Below are 24050 nucleotides of genomic sequence, written 5' to 3'. Positions count from 1 at the left end.
GGGTGGCAAGTTTGGGAGAATGTCCCCAATCGGGGCTGGATACTGCTGACGGTATTGGCAGATCCAAGGCTGAAAGCACTGTGCTACGCAGATTTGCGTGGCTGTGGAAGTCGACGTTTGCACCGGACGTGCAGGCCAGACTACTCAACATGCTCTTCGATGGGTTGTTCGGCAGCAAGGCAGACGAGAGTCTGGAGAAGCTGCAGACCTCCAAAGCGGCGGCTAAGTCCCTTTGCGCCTCTATTCGGCAACCTCAACAACCTTATTCAGGCTCCTCTTCCTGGAGAAGTCCTCCTTTTTGCGTCTATTCCTCAGTTGGTAGAGGAAGAGGACAGGCCGTACAAAGGGGGCAAAGAAAATGTCCTTGTGGTGGACTAGGTAAGGATGCTAAAGCAGTCCCAGCGGCGGCTTCTTTACACTCAGCTGCTGCTGCAGGCGCCTCTAAGCCACTCTGAGGCCTTGACCCACAAGAGCCCTGTGGGAGGCAGAATCTCTCAGCATTTGAACGAATGGCTGGGCATCATTTCAGATGCTTGGGCACTGGAAGCAGTAGCCCAAGGTTACTGCCTTCCTTTTGTAAAAAGGCCTCGGGTTCATCCACCGGGAGCCAGCTCTGGCAAACTTCCAGATCTGCTCTTTGTGCAGGAACTTCAACTCTGCTAGAGAAAGGTGCAATAGAACATGTACCTGTAGTGGCGAGGAACAAGGGTTGGTATTCCCCTTATTGTCTCATTCCCAAGAAGGATGGAGGACTGAGACCCATCTTGGATTTAAGAAACTTGAACAAGTTCCTCAGGAAGGACAAGTTCAAGATGGTTACCCTTTGTCAGATCCTTCAGGCTCTCCAACTCGAAGACTGGTTGGTATCATTGGAGCTTCAGGATGCCTACTTTCATGTGTCAATCCATCTGAAGCACAGAAAGTACCTGAGGTTCGCGGTTCACATCAGTTTCGAGTTCTGTAATTCGGGCTGACCTCCATCCTGAGAGTTTTCACCAAGCTGAAGACGGTAATGGCAACAAGTCTCAGCAGAGGGGGAATTCATGTCTACCTCTACCTGGATGACTGGTTGATCAGGGCTCGTTCACCCAAGCAAGCCCAGGAATATCTGAGTATCACCTGCCATTCCCTACACAAACTGGGCTTCTCCCTCAATTACAAGAAGTCCCATATGATACCCTTCCAAAGACTCCAGTTAATCGGAGCAGTCTTGGATGCTTCCTCAGGGAAAGCCTTGCCTCCCAAGGTGAGAGCTCAACACATTCAGCAGATGGTAACAAAATTCCAGAATGCTCTGTATCTTCCGGCCTTCCATTTTTTGAGGTTGCTCAGCCTCATGGTATCCTGCATTTTTCTGGTCCCAGGAGGCCAGATTGAGAGTGAGATCCCTTCAGTGGGCCCTCGGAACTCATTGGTCCCAAATTTTTGGGGAACATGTCGGATCTTCTGCAGATCCCGAGCAGAGTTGCTCAAGATCTAATTTGGTGGACATGCGAAGACAACATTGTCAAGGGACAATCTTTTTGGCAACCATGGCCGGAGATAACCGCAGTGACGGACGCCTCCCTCAAGGGATGGGGAGCCCACACCAGCAACTGACAATCGCTTGTTGGTCTCCATCAGAGTCCAAACTGCACATCACCTTTTTGAGCTGAGGGCAATCAGACTATTGCTGAAGGCCTTTCTGCCCTCTGTACGGGGAAAGAATGTCTCGATTATGAGGGACAACACAGTGACCATGTACTACCTCTACAAAAGAGCAAAATGCCAGCCCACTCGTAGCCCAAAGACTCTGAATTACTTTATTTGGCCATCTGACAGCAAGCAAAGGGCACAAAACGTTGGTCTGACAGATGATGGTCCTTAAGTAAGCTAGAATCACTTGTCCTTGTTTCTGTGAGGTATCCTACAATGTTAGTTTACATTATATTAATGCCTTGGCAGATTATCCTTTTGTAAAACAACCACAGTAAATGACATTGCCAGAGTATTGGGTTTTCTATTGGGCTCTTGGCCGTGACCCAACGCACACATTTTTGTATCCATACACCCTCCACACAGCTTCGCACTGTGGAAGTGGGTAAAAGGTGATGTGCATAAACCTTCTAAAGGGAGACCTTTTGGGACCGAAAATGTTTTGGCATATTGCTAATAAGATGTTAAAATATTTCAACATTTTCTTTGTCCCAAAGTAGATGACATAATACATCTATGTGAAACTATGTACCGTAATTGACCCAAGTTCTCCCACAACATGTATGCTTGGCATTTTTGCATGTCCAAGACATGTTAGCAAGTTGAAAGACCTAGCGTACATCCTGGCGAAACGCAGAATAGCAATGGGTTGGAAAGCACATTAGAGTCCAGAAGTGCGCCTGTGGTGGAGTGACTTACAAAAATGATAGCTGGCAGAAACCTCAGTATGGCAAGATGCGGCCCGCCAAGGAGAACAGAACATAGACCTTGATTCTTGGATTCATATGGTGCAGGAATTGATGGCTTTGGCACACAATGCTACCCAGGAGGCCATAACCGCCCCAACAGGCGGACTAATGAAAATGTATAAACCTAATACAGTCAGATGTGATGAGTATGACCAATGCAAGTGGAATAGGCTGGGGTGTAGGTGGGGGATGTTGCGGGGGGGGGGGGCACACAGACACGATTGGCTGTACCTTGTTATGAAACGTATATATGTCTGTAAGTTACGCTGTGGTTAATAAACAAATAGAAACTTGAAAAAAAAATGTAAACTATTGACCATAATCTAAAATTAACCACTTTCCATCTTGAGTCCGTATTAGGTGGGTTGAGTGGATTTTTTTGCCTTTCTTGCCTAATTTGGCAATTATCTGTTTGTCCCTTTAAAACCAAGAACCTCTGCAGGCAATGGTATTGTATGAGGCAATGTCGAAAAATGCTGCACTGTCTGTTAAACATCCTGAAATCTGGAGAAAATTGGAGCATAATCAATATTCACTGAAGTGAATACACACGATGACCGACCTGTGAAGCCAAAGACTCAATTGCATAACCTTCTTCTAAGATGCAGCAAATAATTGACAACCTTTTTTGCCCTTATTTTGAGTAATCCTTTCTGCATATCCTCATTTAAGTGCTATCTGAAGTTCAGTGCATAAATGATTTGTTGCGGCTTAATTAACAGCCCAGTACTAAGTGCCAACCTTTTGGTGAATTCAAAGATTGTATATAATCCTCTTGACTGGAATGTACCCTTGTAGTTGACTGTGGTTGTCTCCTCAAGTTAACTAGTTTCAACAGAAAGACACTTACCAAAGGCTAGAGAATGCTCATGCTGTGTGGCAGATCAACAAAAAACTTTCTTTTGTTTTCCTTCGTTTGCATTCAGGCGGTGATTTGAATAATTACCTATAGGGCTTAGAGAGTTCAACAAAGCAGGATGTTCTTCTCTGTAAATAATCTAAGCCATATAAATGTATTGTTAGGCTGGGTCAAACTATATGGTATCAGGGTATTCACTCTAATTTGGATACTGGTTTACCTCTGAATTTCTACTCTAAACACTGTCTCAGGGGTATAGCGCCCAGGTTTTTTTTCTTTCTCAATATCACAGCCAGAGCTATTTTGTTCACAGATTTACCGCGCAGATGCTTTTTTTTTTCAGCCAGGGGGATAGTGCCTGTATGTAGTTTTACTTTTCCTGGGATATTTTATGGTCCAGTTCACTCACAATGGGCATACAGAGCCCATATCACTATCAAGGAATATTATGTGTCCTGCGACCTATTAAGGGATATTGTGTCCTCACTATTAAGGGATATAATGCTCAGCTTACTTGTAAATAGTTCCAGTCTCTTCAGGGTTGTCAGAGAATCCTGTTCCTAGGACTCATCTGCTCTTTTAGCATCTGCAAGTTGGTCAGAATGCAAGTTGGTTCATGACTCAACGTTTTCAATGTTCCCAGTCGGCATCTGTAGTCTGGATTCACGCTTCCCTACGGGTGCCCTGACGTCCGGTTCATTCTCTTCTTCTGGTATGCTCCATCCTGAAAGACTGCTGCCCCCTTTTGGGTCACCCAGAATCTGACCTTTTGGAGGACTGCTTTCCTCGCATAGGCAATCGTTCGTATGCATTCCCTGTTCACAGTAATTCTTCTCGGAGTCTGGTTCCTAACAATAGACATTCTCTGTGCAGATCTCCCTGTGTAGCTAGGACCACACCTGAAGTGAAACACCAGGTATTTTAGTTGCTTGCTCTCCAGGTATACAAAGTATCTGTTATTCCCATGATCTTTTTCTGATTGTGTTCTCTTCCCCCATAGTGCATGTATGAAGGGTCTTTTAGGAGAGAACAATGGTCATCACAATCTGAGCTTAATTTTTTTTTAAGACTGCATCTACCAGATAAGGGAATGTCCAGGAATAGGGAAGGGGATTTTGGGATGGAGTTTGGGGTCTGTCTTCGTCACAGCAAAGGACATTTAAATAATGTGCGTACGTATATGAAATTCTCCTAGTTAAACTTTGCATTTGAAAGTAAGATAGCTCATTTTGTTGTCTAGGTCTTACAGTCACTGCTCTTTCGTACATGAGTAGACCATTCATCTATACTTGCTTACGTAAATTTTACGATCATCTTCTAATCGGAAGAACAGTTTCTTTTCATTGTAGTCATTCAAGAGAAAGCATTATTGTTCATTTATGTGTTCGTTATGTTTGTATACAGCCCTTACCAACCAGAACATTTTATAAAATCAAGCGTAATGTGAACTTATATCTGGATATTTTGTTACAAAACTGAAAAACATAATTAGTTTATCCTCTTAATAAACATTTCTGCCATTTTACAGCTAGAAAACGTTTACCCACCACAAAACCTTCATGTGCATTCAGAAACCGACTAGAGCAGAAAAGAACTGGAATCCCAGCGCTTGTAACTGAAATTAAGTGCACCTAAGGTTGGCGGGCATGGGCTGCGGGTGGTTGTGTCCAAGAGTGGAGCCCCTGCTTACAGTTCCACAAAACGATTCAATTACAGTGAAACAACCACAGTGCGCCAGTTCGCCCTCAATATTGTGTTTCATTTTTTTAAAATTCTTTTTGACAAGGCAAAGCAACTTCTGAACCAGCCGACACATGTTTCGAGCGCTGCTCTTTTTCAAGTCTAGACATTACATATACAATACATTCCAAAGTAATATAAACTGCAATATGAAACATTTGCAACACATTCAATTGACAATTGTTTGAAGACAATCAACAAACAAAAGGGCATAATAGGGATAGCAACCCCATTATTAGAATAAAAAAATGCACCGTTTTCAAATCAACTTAAGATATCAAAGGATACAAGATGGCATTGTTCATGCCAAGAGTCCACAATTGGAGAAGACGGAGAATAACACAAAACAATATAATAGCATGTAAGTACCTTGTGTTCCTGCTGCGAAGCATACAGTCCTAAAGGGCAAGAAGATGACCACAAAGTGCTGTAATTAGTACATGGAGATGGCTCCCGTGGGAGGTTTACCGTGTCATTTAAATAGTCACTCACCTAGGACGATTGCGAACAAAAATGCAGGTCATTACCTAGAGGCTTATTCTGAAAAGTTGAAGTAACAAAAATATTTGGTATAGATGTATCAAAAGATCTAAAGCCAAAGCTTGCTTGTTATCGCTGATATTACAAACAGTTAGATTTGCAATCGTAGAACATGAAAAACAAGCCGTCCTACCTATAGTACGTAACTGTTGTGATCACTTAGTTTATTCTGCTAAGGTTTGCATGTGGGGTGCGAAGCATATTCAAAAATATGTTCCGTTCCATCAGATATATGGCGTATGAACAAAAGGGAAATGAAAGGGTAAGCTGTTAGTATGATTTCCAGAGACTCATCCAGCTTTGTATGAACGCCTGTACATGATAAGGCTGTTACCTTTAATAAATAATCCAACGCGTTTGCATATGCCAAAACTGCTGAGCGTTCTTACCTGAACAGACCTTTCGGCCGCAGCGTCTGTGTTTAGCAGAGACGCACACACGGTTGCCATAGTGATATAAAAACCTCATCTCTCATATCTAGAATGACTCTCTAAACAGATGCCTGTGCCTGGCAAGCGGTCATCTTGGTAGGTCCCATATGTTCATAGAGACCTGTAGGGAGTTGGAGTTCAGAGCATGCAGGCATGTGGAAAAATTGCCAACTATCCCGGCATTTATTGCCGTGCAAGCAAACCAGGCGGTTGCGGCTAAAAATCCTCATCTCCACACAAGTGTACAATTTAATTACTGATAATCAAAAATGTTATTCTGCACACGCGCTCCCATATGTATTAATCGAGGGAGTGCATTGTTAAGGATTTCAATCGGGAAACACACACTTTGGTCTCGGCCTAGTATGTATCGCACAACTGAAATGCTTTTCTCCTTATTTTATGCATATTCAATTTGAGATGGTACTCAACTCGTATCACCCCCTTTTCAAATACCCCGGGTCACAATGGACCTTGAACCAGGCTGGTTGGTAAAATGCAGTATTTATTTATTTTAAAATTCAAAATAAATCATACAATTTTTAACATGGGGCAGCAATCACCAATGTGGTGATAATCACAATGAAAGTGTGAGCAATGCACTTGCTTAACCTTCCCCTAGAACATATATACAGCACAATGGAATAGGAGCACTTTTTGATTTAGGAGAGATCGCACCCAAGTTAAGGTTTCCCCTTGCAATGTTCCCTCAACCCACAAATCAAATTTTGAATGGATAGAAAGAAGCAGCGGGTACTTTAAACCCTTAACAAAGGCCTAAAATAGTAATCAGAAATGGCAAATAATGAATTAATGTGTGGTTAAATTAGAATATACATATGTTTTCATCACAATAGTATGTAGGTTATATCACTGGCAATCACAAGGCAATGGATCAGCAAAAGGCATACAATTCGAAAATGAGTGAAATTTTAGAACAGATTGCAGCCAAATGACACGTGTAAAAGTCGCATTTCTGGGGGCGTGGCTTGGAGCTGCCACGGGTGGCATGGCTCCTGAATAGCTCCTGGTGGACTCCTAACTGTGAGCATAGTAGCAGCTGCTCCTCTCTCCGGTTTTCAGGACAGCGCACATCCTCGAAATCTGCATAGCCTGGTGAACACCTTGCTATAAGCATTAAGCCTGAAATTAACGGGGCGGTGAACGACGGCCCCCACAAGTGGCAGGCCGGGCCATGAGGTGCCAAAAGAAGATGGAGGTGACGGTTCCCTGCGGATTGGAACGCCAGGGACGGAGAGTGGAGCCCTCACATTGAAGAGTCCAGCTGCTCTGAGCTAGACGTGCTACACAGCGGCACAAAGGTTCTTCGGTATCCTCTAGTAGAGAGAAGCGTTTCCACCCTGATGGTGTGCTCCGCCTGATACACAGCGGTCCCTTCTCTGCGGTGACTCCAGTGCCAGCACTGGGGGGTGAGTCCCCTTACCGCTAACGGGTTGCGCACTGGAGTGCTGACCAGCCCTACATCCGCCCCCAGACCCGGGAGGGCTCGAGGTCCCCACTCACCCTAGGTTGGAGGCCAGGAAGGGGGGGCTCCTGGCTGGTATATGCGCCCTGCTCCTCTGCCTGCAGCACATTCGGATCCCTCCGAGGACTCCGGCTCCTCATTACCACAGGCGGAGGGGGCCGACCTGAAGGGCCGTGCTGGGTCACCTGGCCTCTTGGCTGTCCTCCTTTCCCTCGGGTGCTGAGCGGAATTGGCAGAGTCCCTCCCCAGCTGGAGGCGTTGTCCCACTCATCGCCTTTGCGGCCTGTGGCTGGGTGCTGCGGTTGGGCGGGCTGTGTTTCTGGCTGGCTCCCATCCATCAATAATGGTCCTGATTCACGGTGCCCCCCCACCCCAGCATGTGGTCTCCCAGCTATCTCATCTCGCCGATTCCCCGCACGGAGCCCCTCCATCGTCCTACATCGACCTCCTGACTCCGGAGCGCTTGACAGTGCCCTCTGAACAAAGGTGAGGACCTGGGGGCAGCACAGGTATGGCCTGAGAGGCTCGGTTCTCTGACTGTAGGAAGGAAACTTGGCCTGTCATGGGCTCGGCTGATGCAGTGGGGAGGGTTGACCCTGCCAGGTCTGGAGCACCTGTGTGCCTGGGGGAAAGGGGGGGTTCAGCGCCAACAAGCTCCAAGACATTGTAGCTTAAAAGGGGTGAAGCGAAGGAGTGGAGCTCCTGTTACAGGATCGCGCTGCTCTCCCAGGAGCCCTTTGTGCAAAAGTGGAAGTAGTGCCCCTGTGGTCAGATCTATCACTAGCGGGCCAGGAATAATGGCGAAGAGCGGCAAAGCAACCAGAGAAGCAGACATTGCTGACATTATGGGACACAGCAACCCAGACAAGCTATGAAAGGGGGGACTATGCATGGAGCTGCCACCAGGGCAGACCTAAGGGACCTCCTGGCTACCCTAACTAAAGAAATTCAAAAGGGCACGGAGGAAGTGACTAAAAGAATCGACGCCCTTGACAAGAGGGTGGAAGCAGTGGAAAACAGCATAGCAGAGGTTGAGGTTGATGTGACCAGGCATTCGAACTGGAGAAAGACCAAGACAGACTCAACAGCACTGGAAATGCGATGTGAAGCGATCAAATCAAAACTGGAAGACATGGAAAATCGGTCCAGATGAAACAATATATCCGCATTCAGGGATCCCAGTGTCTATCTCGGACGCAGAACTTGAGACATACATGGCGAAGCTGTTCAGATTTATTATAATCCTCCCGGGGGATTCTCTGTTGGAATTGCACCGAGTCCACAAAACGGCCCCTCGCCGCACCACAACCATGCCACCGGACATTCTGGTCCGTGTCCATTTCTTTAGACTGAAGGAGGAAATTATGAGAGAAGCCAGATTGATGCAGCAAATCTCATTTTGGGACTCTTAACATCCTTCTGTTCCAAGATCTGGCAATCTCCACCCTTGAGAAGAGGAAATCCCTCAAGCCGTTTACGGCCTGGCCGCGCGAAAGGAAAATCCTTTATCATTGGGGCTTCCCTACATCCATCAGATTCCTTTGGGAGGGGGTGCAACATCAATTTCATTCTCTGAAAGAGGCCAAGAAGTTGATGGGGATCGAAGCACTGCGTGACATATCGGAGCCGTAAACGAATTCTGGAGTCCACAACAAGAAATGAGCCGGGAAGTCATGGACAAGGGTGAAAAGGCGATGCAAGCCTCAGTGTCCTCTGCAGAGGAAGCCCCATCCAGAATGAGCAGTATCAGCTGATAACTATCTCTGCCACAGATGGTGAAGTCCTGTTAGTGGGAAAGTTTAAGGTTGTTGGGCTTGGCCCAGTTTGCCATTGAGGCTTGTGGTTGGAGTCCATCCAGTTGCCCGTTGAGGTAGGAGTATCTCCTGTCGTCAAAATTTGGGGGGGGGGAGAAACCGGGGGAGTTAGAGATTGGAGTAAAAAGGGGCTAGTGAATACCCTCACACATGTTGAAACGCCACTGCAGTCAGACATCCACGCTATTTTCCATGGGGCCTCAGACCTACGGCATCCGGGAAACCTGCTCAAAGGGGCCTATTATCTTAACCAAAGCAATAGAAATTAAGACGCCAGATGGGGCAGGCTGACGAAAGGGAGCTTCGAGTCCTTCCATGGAACGTCCAGGGCCTCAATTTCCCGGGGAAACGTAGATCGGTGGAGCACTCGCTCAGCCAAATGGAAGGGGACATCGTCTTCCTACAGGAGATGCACCTGCTTCAGGTTGATGAAAAAAGGGTGAGGTTCAAAGGAAAATTCTTTGCCACCTCCGGGGGGAGGGGGGAAGAGGGGCAACAATCTTGTTAAACGAACAAGTATCCCTGACGAGAATTTCTGTGAAGCGTGACCCAGAGGGCAGGTTCATTTTGCTGAAGGGTTGGCTGGTGGAGCAATCTATCTCTGCAAATTCCACCCAGGACAAATTTCTAGCGAAACTACCCAATGATTGTAGCATTCTCGGAGGGTCACCTAGTCATTGGGGGTGACTTTAATGCTGTACCGGACCCCAACATAAATAAAACTCTCCCACCTTCCAAGCCAGATCAGGCATCAGCATTGGCTCTGACCAGATTGTTTAGGGATACGGGACGATGGACGCGTGGAGGCTGGCCAATATGGGGGCCAGTGGCTTCACTCACTGCTCTCACGCACATAAAGGGTTCTCTAGAATTCACCTGCTACTGATCACAGCAGCAATCTATCCATGCCTAGAGGGGGTGAGGATCCATCCAGGGGCAATCTCGGACCATTCGCCTGTACTGGCAGACATGTGAATCCATGGGTCCCCTCCGACGCCAAAGAGGTGCTGTAAGCTATCTGTCTCCCTGCTGCTATACACTAATGTAAAAAGGGAAACGGAGGAAACGCTAAATAACTACTTTTCCGAAAACCTGAGTACTGATACCCCTTTTTGGGTAGTGTGGGATGCTATGAAAGCGTTGGCGAGAGGGTCACTTATAAGTGCTGGGGCTGAGCTGCGAAGGGTTTCAAGGATCCTAGGAGCCAAACTGGAGGGGATGGTCGCCTTGCTGGAAAAGACCTACAAGGTCGCTGGTCTAGGAAAGGGGAGAGGGCATTGCGTAAAGCCAGAATAGCACTGGAAATTAAATGGGCGCATCGATCCGCGAAATCTTTGGCATACACTAAGCAGTTTTACTACAGCAAATCCAATAAGGCTATTCACATTCTAGCAACAATAGGAGTAATCTAGCCAGCCTGAGGGATGGGGAGGGACAAACTTATTATGATGACCGGGATAAGATGGAGGTGCTAGTTGAGTACCATAAAGCGATCATGTCTGGCCCTCCAACAGTCGTTGAGGGGCTGCCGGAGTATCTCGGAGCTAGTAAAACCCAGGACTGTATGTCCAAGCTGAGTGCTTTAGAAGGTCCTATCACATTGGAGGAAATGGTTGAAGCCAGTAAAACCTTGAAAAATTAAACCCCTGGCCCGGATGAGTTTAAGGCAAAATTTTATAAATCATTCTCCTATATCTTAGCCCCACAACTAACGGCCTTATTCAACTCATTTCTGGACACAGGAACCATCACCAAGTCAATGGCAGAATCGATACCGGTTCTCTTGCAGAAGCCGAGAAAAGATGCTGAGCACCCAGTGTCGTATAGACCTATCTCCCTAGTGAATAACGATAGTAAACTCTTCTCAAAAACCCTGGCAGCAAGGTGGAACGGAATGTACACCTCCCACAAATTATAGGTCAAGACCAAACGGGATTCATCCCAGGGAGGGGAACACACAATAATATTAGTGGCACGATAAACCTCCTTGAATGCGCTACTAGGACAGGAGAAGGGATGCTAGTGTTATCATTAGATGCTCACAAGGCGTTTGATCTGGTGGACTGGGACTATATCCGAAACACTCCACAGCACTGGGGCTTTGGTATGAATTTCATAACATGGGTTATGGCTAACTTCCAGTTTCCCACAACTCAACTGCGAATTAATGGTACTACGTCGGAAGTGATAAAAATGTCCAGGGGCACGAGACAAGGCTGCCCCCTGTCACCATTGATCTTCGCTCTCCATGGGGCAGTTCGCGAATAGGGTCCGGAAAAATTGTGGTATTGGGGGGCTCACTGTAGGAAATCGGGAGTACAAAGTGGCGCTTTACGCAGACGATGTCCTACTCGCGATAACTAATCCTCTCTCCTCTCTGCCTTCACTTTGGGGAGAAATCGAAGAATTTGGCTGGATCTCGGGGTTCTGGGTGAAACTTGATAAATCTGAAGCGATGGCCATTAACCTCACCAAGCAACACACGGCAGACTTACATCAGGCCCTGCCAATTCCATGGGCTTCTTCCTCCATAGGGTACCGGGGTGTTCAGATCCCCAAAGATCCATCCCTAACATACCAGTGCAACTTTCCACGGCTGTTTGGCGAGTTCAAGCGAGATTTACAACAATGGCAAGAGCAAGACATTTCTTGGTTCGGCCGCATAGCTGCGGTGAAGATGAACTTGGTTCCCAGGCTTCAATATCATTGTACTGCTCTGCCGGTGCTCATTCCAGTTAAGAAGCTTATGTCCCTGCAGAGAAATGTTCAAATGTTTATGTGGGGAGGGAAGAGGCCCAAAATAGCGAAGAATATTCTGCTTCGGGGGAGGAAGCTGGGCAGCTTGGGTGGCCTGGATGTAGCCAGGTATGCACTAGCGGCACAGCTGTCTCACGCGTTTGCTTGGGTTTTTCCATCAGATATTCCTCTGTGGAGGCACATAGAGGAGGCTTGGAGCCCGGTTCCACTGGGGGACCTTCTGCACCTCTTGTCCATCAAAGTCCAAGGCAAGCAGGGCCCCCTTAGCAGCTACCTGAAATACGGTGGAGAAATGGAAGGCTGCAGCCCGCAAATGGGGTGGCACATCCTCCCTGGGCCCGCTCACTCCGTGGTGGAACAACCCTGATTTTACCCCCGGAATATCCCCACATGGGTTCGCCGCATGGCAGGTTGGAGGGCTCCGGAACTTTTCGGATTTCATGGAGGAGGGGGGGTCCCCTATCCTTTGAGAGGTGCAAAGAGAAATTTGGGGTCTCAGAGTTTGAGAGATTTCACTACTCTCAACTTCGGCATTGGACCTCCAACAGGTTGTTGAAACAAAGGAGGGCGAGAGCCCTAACGGCTTTGGAGCTCACTCTCACAGCATTGAAACCCAGGGGCAAGGTGTCCTCACTCTACAAACTGCTAGACAGAACCAACCCCTTCCAGAAGGAAAGATACATGGTGGAATGGGAGAGAGATCTCGGTTGTGAAATAGATTCCACACAATGGGAGAAAATATGGTCCAGTTTGCACAAAAGTATCCAATGTGTCACAAACCAAAAAAGCGATTTCAAGATCTGCTATAGATTTTATATAACCCCCGCTCAACTAAGCAAACCTAATTTGGACATATCCCCGAATTGTTGGAGAGGCTGTACAGAAAAGGGCACCCTGTTCCATCTCCTTTGGTCCTGCCCTAAAATGGAGAAGTATTGGAGGGAAGTGGTAGGTCACATCAAAGAAATCACGGGCCTGTCTATCCCATGGGATAGGGGGGGTTATCCTCCTCGGTGAGACCGGGGGGGGTGTACCCGATCACTGGCCATCTGTCCTGCCTGTGCACACACTTCTTCCAATCTGCAAAAATAGCATTGGTGCGAGTTTGGAAGAGTGCAGAGGGTCCAGTGAGCTCATTATATGTTTAAATGCTGGGAAGTGGTGGTGACTGAAAAAATCACGGCAATACGCTTTGGGAACTTGAGCTCCTTCACGAACATTTGTGCTCCGTTTATGGACTTTGCTGCAAAATACCCAGCTCTCAATCGAAGGCCTCCACTCACGTTGGTTGCAGGACTGAGGGGGCTCAGCCCTGTTAGTATAGTACATGGGGCAGCCTGCCCTCCGGGCTTGGAGCACCGTCCAACCCCCTCTTTCTGGGGGTATGATTGGGAAATGTGCAGTCTGGCTTTATTTGCTGATGTCTGATGCAGTGTTTGTTTTTTGTTCTTTTCTTGTTACAAATGCTTAATAAAAAGTACTGTTGGAAAAAAAAGTTGCATTTCTTTTCAATTCCCGCTTTAATTACCCAAACGGTTTTTAATAAAAACGGGTGAAATACTCTGATTTGGAGAGCGGTTGGGTTGGGGAATAGATATCACAGGGACACTCTAGAGTTGAAAATAGGTCTCTAGCTATGAAAATGGATAAGATAGGCAAGATATAAAACGGTGCGCTTTGAGCAAAATGAAGCCGTGAAATAGGAAAGGAAATTGGTTGTGACAAGAACAGTTTTACTCTAAACTAGAGTACTCAGACTAGACCACCATAGATGGGCACAGTAAGATCAAAGGTTGATTCGCGAATTCACCCCTGTCACCCCAGCACCCAACCCTGACCGAAGCCAGTCCGATCACTCGAAATAGGACTAATGGCTTAGGATTTCCCAAGACAAAATTGAAAAGAAATGGCGCTAGCACTTTAGGAAGTCACGGGCAGGGTGCACAGCTAATTCTAACGGTTTTAAGAAGTTATCAGGCTAAGGATAGGATGGCTTAGAGAGTGGGATAAGGACAAAAGCAAGGAAAGGCAAGATAGGTCATGGATTTCTATGGGGTAGGGATTGTACTCACAGTCCACTTTTAGTTTGGGGATTTTTGGACCGTCAACAGGTTCAGGTCACCAAACGACTGCTCGCCTGATGAAAGAAAACAGCTGGGCTGTTCTGGTCACCGGATGGCAAGGACAGCGGAATGGCAATTCTGGTCTCTGGATACTAAAGGTCAGTTGGATGGCAGGATTGCAGCGGGCATGCAGTTAGTGGGCAGCCAGCCAGTCTGATTTCAGGATGCAAAAGGTACCACAGCGTTCCCCTTTGGTTATTTGGGATTTTAGTGGATTTTTATGGATCAATAATCTTGCTGGAGTAGGAATCTGCTATGCTTGGGTTTTGCAGTGGGGTCTGGGATCTGGATGGAGCAGGTCAGGAACGCAGCACAGGAACTTCAGAAAGAGTGTCTGTCTGGAGTCTTGACAGGGACTCTTATTTATAATGCATAGTAACATCATCGAAGTATATGGCTGGGCAGGTTTAACTAAGCATGTCTCTAAACTACTGGATTGGCCAGGGGTGCTAGTCCCCGCCTTGCTCTCTAAGCTGGTTGGATTTCAAGGGAATTATGTCAGATTTATGATGTAAGTTTTACAATGTCTAAAACCTCCCACGATTACTTTTACTAAAATCCAGTTTTGCCCTAAATGGCACCTTTTATACAGTGGAAACATCTAAACAAATTACATAAAAAGGTTGCATATTTTATGCAGCACATAGCAGTCCAATCCTCCAGTTTGTGAGACATTGTTTCGCCCTTCTACCAGTTTTTCACAATTTTCAGTGTGAAATCTTCAGCCTAAATATCCATAACTTTTATACATGTGTGGATCATCCTAAGGGATGTAAATATGAAAATTTGCAATGGCATCATGGATACTTTCCTTGTAATCCCTTATTCTTTGCTATTTCTATTCCCAAGGGGTCAGTGAATTCTACCATGTCTTAAAGGAAAGCCCATAAAATCACTTTGAAACTGCAGAATTTGTACATTTTTACAAAGTCCTGCTGCAGAGAAGTCTTAAAATTTGTATTCATAAATAGTCTTTGGAAACAAATGCAGTCCTTTGTCCCCCATATTTGCGAATAGCTTCCAAGCTACTCCGCTGAAGGGTGGGCCGTCATGGAGATCTCCTCTGGAGCCTCCTGTAGACATCACAAAGACGTGTGACTTTCTTTTCACTTATCCTTGTCCAGGAAATTCCATTGTCCGTGGGTTCAGCCTAGACTAGATTCTGTCCAGCCTAGTAATTATCACAGAAGTGTTAGCATCTATTGAGAGGCCCTTTTGTTTCTGTCATCCTCTCAGCAGAAACCTATTCATTTTTTTTTTTTTTTTTTTTTTTTTTTTTAGCTGACATCCCCCAGGCAGCCACTGAAGTTTGAATTAATTGTATTTATTTTGGCTCAGAATTGTAAGAAAATCTGCTAAATAGAACCATTTCCTTCATTGTATCTTCACATCACACTCCCCTTCACATTGCTAGATAAGGGCATGGCCTTGTCCAACATGCCCTTTTAAAACGGATATTTTCCTTTATTTTGCAGAAGTACATTTCCCATGTGGTGACTGAACGTTGCATTTTTCTTGCAAATCCGGTTTTTCTATCTAGATTCCCACATTGTTTTACAGCCATAGTTATTTTCTCTTGTAAGCAAGAGTTTTGTTTGAAGCACAGAAGCATTGAAATTGACATGTGCACAGAGCTATGATTTCTTTGGCAGGGTTCATTCCTTTGACACTTTGTAGTACAAAATAAAGCATTTCGCGTGCACAGGAGAAAATGAAGTTTCTTGGGCCTTTTTTTCAGATTTGGCTTAACAGAGCCTGTCATTCAGAGGTCATGCTTAGTTTTGCTGAAGCACAATGGGGATATGAATGTGCATGGCCGGGCCTTATTAATCAGTGGTTTAAGGAAGAGCAGATGAAAATAGCGTCAGCAGCTTTATTTTACAGGTGAAAACGTTTCCTTTTTAATGCGGACTTTGGTCTGGCAACAAAACAGCACTGCTTTTTCACTCTGTTTCTTGTGTATGTGTAAGAACACACTGGCAAGATCACTTAGTGTGTCCCCTTGTTCCATCTTGCCCACTATGTGCTTGGCAAGATGGTGCAGGCATCTTTTTGTTGCTGCACAATGCAGTTTTAAGGTCATGGGGCTCACTGGAGCCAGCGCAACCATTTAGCTGTTTATGTTGAAGGCCAGCTTGGTTTTGGAGAAGTTCTGTTCAGTGGGTCAATGTAGCCCACAGATTTGGTAACAAGCTTCTGACGCATTCAGAGCTTAATACTAGTCTATGGACGAGTAATATCCTGGCCTTGGTTACAGAATATTATAACAATTGACAAATAAATGATACATTTGCAGTCCGCTTCCAACATATTTTGACTTTAGTATTTCGAAATGAGCTGGATGAAGAAGCAAAGAGGAAACCTATACGCATTAATGACTGTGTACATCCTATGACAATAATGCTGTTGCGTGGTGCATTTGAGCCACGCTATCTACACATTTCAAACTTTCTAGTTCGCTATGAATTGACCACAAGTATAAGTAAAGACATTTTATGGTCATACCTATCGGCATACGCAACTACATTGTTGCTAAAACTAGAAGAGACTGATTGGTGTGAAACGGTGTGCAGACACCATTATGCCTGTGCTAATGATTCAAATAAATCTTAATAGTTTTGCTCAAGAGGATGCAGTGGTATTCTGTACTATTACGGACCATCTCAGTTACATGGCTTCAAACTCACATGAAACATTGGCAGTTTGGCAATATACATATACAATTGTTTTTACAAGTTAACCAGTTATATACATTGTTGCTTTGTGCTGATCATTAAGGACCATCTTGAATACATGACTTCAAAATCACATGCACGTTGCTAGTTAACCATGTATATCTAGAAATAGTTTATTCATATTACACAGGTATTGATAGATGCAAATGCGAGTAATTCATAGGTCTACCCAACTGCTAGGATGAATGTCTCACATAGTATCTACTCCAATGTATCAATGCTGTAAGAACACTGTTTGTGATCAGTGTTCGACCCGACAAATTAGTCTTGCCTCGCGTTGTCTGAGAAGTAATTGGCGGTTGCCACCTCTTTAGGACAACTGAACCTTGGCCATACCTACAAATCGAAATGTGTTTTTTATCATTCATTTGCGCATTTTGCCAATGTATGGCCAATGGCTGTTTGGCTTGTTGGTTACCAATGGTGTACTATTTTTAATCCTATTTTTCAAAGGTATCATGGTCATTCTTGTTTGGGAGTCAACTCTGTGTATCGTCCACACGTCTACCTATGGAGACGATTCATAGATCAATTTTGGCACTTTGGGCAAGTACGACCTTGAATCATTCATCAATTGCAATACGTGGTGTATTGTATTTGTGTGTGTGTGTGGTTCTAGCTATATTGGCAGCACCATCAGACCATTGAAATATGGGATTAGAGAACATCTGTACACCAATGGTAACCAACAAGCCAAATACCCCCGTAAGAAGTGCCATTTAAAAAAACGGTCACATGGCAACTTGACAGAAACATGGCAAACACCAATTGCATCAGACCAGGCACCTCGAGACAGCCGGCTGAAATCAAACCCTTACTGAACAACTAACAGACCCCCTTTGGGTTTAGCGACAAATCTTTAGTTATGAACCTTTCACCGTATATACTTAATCAAGATCAATCTACCCTTCTAGAAAAAGGCCTTGCCTTTGTTCCGACTACACAGCATGACCCCTTACAAACCCGGATTGAGGTAGCTCAACTCATTCGGAAAATCCGGTTAAAACAATATTTTGGCGCAGTTACCAACATGGAAAACAAAAAAAGTGCAACCAACCTGAGAGGAACATCTACCTTTTACCCACCTCCTAATAGGGTACTCCCAGAGTCGATAACGTTTGAAAAAGCGGTACTCAAGAAAATGAAAATCGAAGAACTTGAAAGGGAACATACTGAAATATTCTCAAAAAAAGACAAACTGGCCCTCTGCACCTTGACTGATAATGATCAAATTGTTGTTAAACCAGCAGACAAAGGGGTGCCACAGTCATCCTAGATGCAGAAGACTACAACAGAATGGTACTGGCCCTGTTGGAAGATTACACTAGTTATAGACAGCTGGGCAGAGATCCAACTGAAGATATCCGCCAGCTGGTTGTACCCATCTTCGAAGAATCAATAGCGGAAGGGCACATTAGCGCGAAAGAATATGACTTCCTCAACCCTAAGACTCCGAGAAGACCGGCCTTCTATGCATTACCCAAGGTGCATAAAGGAAAAACACCAATCCGAGGAAGGCCCATAGTATCAGGTATAGGCTCCATTTTAGAATCTTTGTCGGAATTCATTGACTTCTTCCTAAGACCAAGAGTATGCAAGATGAGATCCTACTTGAAAGACACCACCGCTGTGCTGCATCTACTGAAGGACCGACCCTTTGACGCAGAGCACCAGCTACTAGTCATCAAATCACTATATATACGAAGATCCCACAAATGGTGACATTCAAAGTAGTTGAGAAGGTCCTCAGAGAGACGGACCCACCCCTAGAAACACCAGTCAATTTGATTATGCAACTAGTGGAAATTGCCCTAACTAAGAACTATTTATTGTACGAAAAAACCTTCTTCGAGCAAATATCAGGCACCGGAATGGGGGCGGTGTTACGCTCACCTGGTATCCACGGGGGCGCCACATAATATTGGATGGAGGTCTAAGCGCTATACCGTTATTGCTCACCTTAGGATTTTGTGCTTTGAACTCTGTCCTGCGTCTCTGTGCAGGGGCGCATGGTTGGTGCGGGCGTTCCGTGGACCTAGTTGCTTCACTGGGCCGTGTGCCCTTATGTCGGGTCCAGACCGGCTGTGACTTTGACCCTGCTTGCTGTCTTCCAGGTGAGTTATAATAATGTCTTTTCCGTCTTTATTCTGTCTCTTGATTTCCCTCAGTTTTCTCTGTCTTCTGGGCGTCTTGCTCCACTACGCTGTTCCCCAACAATGTCTTTTTGTTTTCACAGGGATGGTTGCGATCTCGGAGTTGCCGCGCCGATGGCGAAAACCATGGTGAGTTATTGATGCGCAGAGCGCTGCGCTGTTTATTGGTGTTAATTGCTAACCTTTATTCTCTTCCCTTCTTTGTACAGGTTGTAGTGATGTTCCGGAGTGATGAGCGATCGAAGCACTGCTTGCCCAGGTAAGTGCTTTGTTAATGCTGACCTTGTTCCTTCTCCCTTGCAGGTTGCAGTGAAACCCGGAGATGGGCGAGGTAAGAGAAGCGCAGGGTGCTGCCAGGACTCACTGCTTGCCCAGGTAAGAATTGTTATTAATGCTGTCCTTGTTTCTTTACTTTTGCAGGTTGCGGAGAACTCCGGAGATGAGCGAGGTAAGTGAAGTGCAGGATGGATTCAAGACCAGTTACTTCACAGGTAAGTGTTCTTGCTCACTAATGCTGTTCTTGGTCTTCCAGGTTATTAATGGAATCTGGATTTAGGGCTTCAGGATCAGGCCGCCGGAGAAGCAGATGAGCAGGAGCTGGACACGGTGAGCGTTACGCTGCAGGAGTGCAGAATAACGCGAAGCTTGTTCTGCTGTTTGGGTGTGGTTTAAATATCCCAGGTAAAGTAGTTCCAGGCCAAGTAATTCCAGGTCCAGCCACACCCCAAACACTAGACCGCATGGCTTGGTTCTAAAGAACTGAGCTGTGTAATAGGCCTCCATTTTGGATTAAGGTCCAAAACTGGTATTGCTTTATTCCTGATAATGAACCAGGGGTATGGATCGTGATAGGCGGCTTTTGCGCCTAGTTTGGCAAATTTATTTGTGGCAGAGTTCGAGGGAAAAAAACATCTTTTACAACACCAACCCCTGGACTGCTCAAATTGATTTGTGGTCAAGGTACATCGACGATGTCCTCCATGATTTTTATGGGCAATGAGCAAGACCTGGCCTCCCATGTTTTGGCTGAACTAACAAAATAACTTCATTCACAGAGACGCATAGCCAGACCTCTATCCACTTCCTAGATCTCAAACTAGAGATCAGAAGTAATCAAGCCACAACACTAGTGTACAACAAACCAACTGACAGAAACTCTTTCCTAACCTTCTCAAACTACCACCCTACAAGCCTGAGGAATAATGTACTGTTTGGGCAGTTTCCAGATATCGCAGGAAATGCTCGAACCTTTGGGATTACGAAAGACAGCCAACTAGCTCGTAAACTCCAGGACTGTGGATATCCAAAATGAATCATTAAACGGGCAAGAAAAAGAGAAAAAGATATCCCAAAATACTACACTTGGACAATATATGAAACAAAAGAAACAAGATGATAAAATCACAGCAGTATTTAGCTTTTCGCCTCTGACAAACAAAATTAAAAAGGAAGTTCTCAAACTTTGGCCCATCCTCAATGTAGGAGAAACTAACCTGGAGAAGCCCCGATTTGCCATAAAAAGAGGACAAAACCTACGGGATTCCTTGATCCACACATACAAGGAACCAATTGGTCCCAATTTGAACACCTTGTGGAACCAGGCAAAACCAACAGGCCATTCCCCATGCAGGGCATGCAGTGCATGTTCCGGAACAACGAGAACTACAACACTTGACATTAGATGGCACTACCTGTGGACCCAAAAATCTTTGACCAATTGTAACAGTAAGAACGCCATCTACCTTATTACATGCCCCTGTGGTATATGAAACATGGGGATGACTACCCGCCCCATAAAAACCAGACTTGCAGAGCATCGTTCATGCATCCGTACAAAGAAACTCACTGCACCGATGGTGGAACATTTTGTGGCAAAACAACATGGCCCAGCTGACTTCCAATGGATGATCATCGAAAAGATTGCCATTCCAATGCAGGGAGGCAGCCTCTATAATTTCCTGTACAAAAGGGAACAACTATGGATTTTTCACCTGAAGTCTGATACAACTGGTCTGAATGAACCTACGAGCTGGCAACGATATGAGCTCCAGACACCTGAATACTTTTGTTTCCATCAAGAGCCAGATCCGAGCGTCTTTTTACAATACATTTTCGAAACTGTTGTCTTATATGACGAAATTGTATATGTTATGCTACATGTTTATATGTCCTTTACATGCCTTCTTTCGTTATTGTATTGCATGAATCTTTTTGAACAATGCATACCAAGGTCCTTTAATGCCATTGCACACACAACAGGCAAACTTTTACTTTGGGTGTGAATGGGTCGATTTTTAGTCTAGTCTTGTAGTCTTGCGTGCGTGGGAGTTTTTCCTATAGTCTAAAAGATTGTCAAAAGATAGACGCACCTGTAACTTCATGCTTTCTACAATTGTGAGCTTGCCACTCTTTTGATTCCTGGCAAGAGGCACATAAGATGATCACGTAGGACTCCTTCCTTTTCTCCTATTACATACTATTTAGCATTTACTCTATTTTTACATTGGTACCCATGCATTTCTCGGGTGTTTGTGAGTGCATAACGTCAGATGCGTGTTAATGGATTAACTTTTCTATTCAGCTTGAACTCCGCACCACTCGCAGCCTTTAGGAAATCTTTCCCAACGCACACATTCAAGACTGATGTTCAAACATGGCGTGTAATTTTGCTCGCGTTGCACGGTCCGTCTTCAGTGTCTGGTGTATGTTCTTCGCATAGTGAATTGTAGCAGCCGACGCAATACACCTTTTTATAGTAAACAAAGCTGAGCCCACTCCTGCGACGAGCCCTTGACATAACAGGAGCTAACGCACAGAACCGTGAGGTAAGAGGAATTAATCGGCCCACCCGCTTTCACCCGGAAGCAGACACCCTCGCAATATATAGCATAAAACATCAATAAGTCCACAGGGTTCTGAGGACCATTTTATGTCCTATTGAGAAAACAACCCCCCACCTAACCCCGCCTGGGTTTAGCTATTTCAGGTGTCGACTCCCTTTAGACGACCCTATAACGCGAGCACAAACTAATGAATAAACTGCAAATAAGTTGGTAATAATTTTGTCCTTGGCCTGGGAACGTGAGTTTCTTACACAACGTTTCTCACACCAGGTTCCGCGGCATGTACAAATAAGAGTGCCCACCCGGAATGAAATATTCAGCTTTATTGTCTACATGGGTCGAATTTGCTAGGGAATAGAACATGAGTGTAAGACACCCGAGATAGACCTTGCTGGCTGTAACTTTATCCTCGATAAATTGGAAGAATGGAAATACGGAACACAGAATCTTTAACCTTACGTGTGTCTCTTCCCCTGTCACCCCCGTCCTGCTTTTTCCTAATCTACGGGTGGGGTCTCCTGCAATCAGAAAACAAATATGCTTTAAAGCAAGTTTTAAGACGGCACACCAGCAAGTGCTCGTATTTTAGCCCTGATGAGTGGTTCCAATTTGTAAACACCACTGAAACTGGTAGGCTTTTCTTCGACCTGTCAAACAAGTGATGAGCCAGCAGCTTGGTGGGAGGTCAGATAGTGGTCGTCTTGCAGACTAATTTAGAGGATGAAGATATATTCTACACCTTGCATAGAGTCCATAAAAACCTTTAAGACTTGTTCATAGTGTACAGGAGAATATACTGAGCAACCTCAGTCTTTTACCTAACTGTGTCCCTAGAGTAAAACACAGTATGTTTGGCCTTTTTTTTGGCCAAACCTTTTTAAATTATATTAATATACGGATTCAGTTTCTGTTGCCCGCTTATCAGAGTCTTCAAAAGTGGATATTTAAAAAGCTGCTTAACAGATGAATATTTCATCTGTTAAGCAACTTTTTAAATATCCAGTTTTGAAGACTCTGATAAGCGGGCAACAGAAACTGAATCTGTATATTGTGAAAACAGACAAAAAACTAAAAATTGATTCACTTTAGATCTTTTGATACATCTATACCAAATATTTATGTTACTTACACTTTATTTTTTTAGAATAAGCCTTCGGGTAATGACCCGCATTTTTGTTTGCAATCTTCCTAGGTGAGTGACTATTTAAATGACACCGTAAACCTCACACGGAAGCTATCTCCATTTACTAAGTAGAGCACTTTTTGGTCATCTTCTTGCCCTTTAGGACTGCATGCTTCGCAGCAGGAACACATATATGGCGGAGCGGACACACTAGACATTTTATGGTTGTTATGAATACAGGATGCTTTATTAGCACAATCACTTACATGCTATTATCTTGTTTTGTGTTTTTCTCTGTCTTCTCCGATTGTGTACTCTTGGCATGAACAATGCCATCTTATATCCTTTGATATCTTAATTTGATTTGACAACATGGTGCATTTTTTTAACTTCTAATAATGTGGTGGCTAGCCCTCTTATGCCCTTTTGTTTGTTGGTTGTCTTCAAACAATTGTCAGTTGAACATGTTGCAAATGTTTCATATTACTGTTTATATTACTTTGGAATGTATTGCATAAACTGTCCAGCCTTGAGATAGAGCAGCGCTCGAAACACGTGTCGGCTGGTTTCGAAGTTGCTTCGCCTTGTCAAAAAATGTAAATTAAATACAATATTGAGGGCGAACGGCGCAGTGTGGTTGTTTCACTGTAATTGAATTATTCATGCGCATTCACCCCAACTATTCGAAATCAAAGAGCTGAGTTAACTGACTTTTTCCAGATTTAATCAATAAATGATTTAAGTAACACTGCACTCTTTTTATTTAATTTTTTACCAGCTCGTTCAAAAAGAAACATCTGCATGTCCATTGATTTGCCATTATCACTTGTAAAGGGATTTTATTCCAAACCCGGATACCGTCTCGATGAGGAGGAATCCTGTTCTGGGTTTACACATCTCCTTCCTGATTTAGTCCGAGTGAACCTCTCCGCTAAATGATTCCAGTGGCAGATTGGGATTCTTCATTTTATCTTCTTTGTTCTGCATAATACATAAAATGGC

At 44.8% G+C, this 24050-nt stretch overlaps 1 protein-coding gene across 2 annotated transcripts in view; it reads left to right on the top strand.

The window, feature by feature from the left end:
* The window catches only part of TMEM68 (transmembrane protein 68), a 410518-nt gene that overhangs the window by 278311 nt on the left and 108157 nt on the right, over nucleotides 1–24050 (top strand). The gene's annotated exons all lie outside the window — the stretch shown is intronic.

The sequence above is a fragment of the Ambystoma mexicanum genome, chromosome 5q (assembly GCF_040938575.1).
Source record: "Ambystoma mexicanum isolate Mex_15411 chromosome 5q, UKY_AmexF1_1, whole genome shotgun sequence".
Lineage (NCBI taxonomy): Eukaryota > Metazoa > Chordata > Amphibia > Caudata > Ambystomatidae > Ambystoma > Ambystoma mexicanum.
Note: the sequence above shows the minus strand (reverse complement) of the source record. Positions and strands in the feature narration are given on the sequence as shown.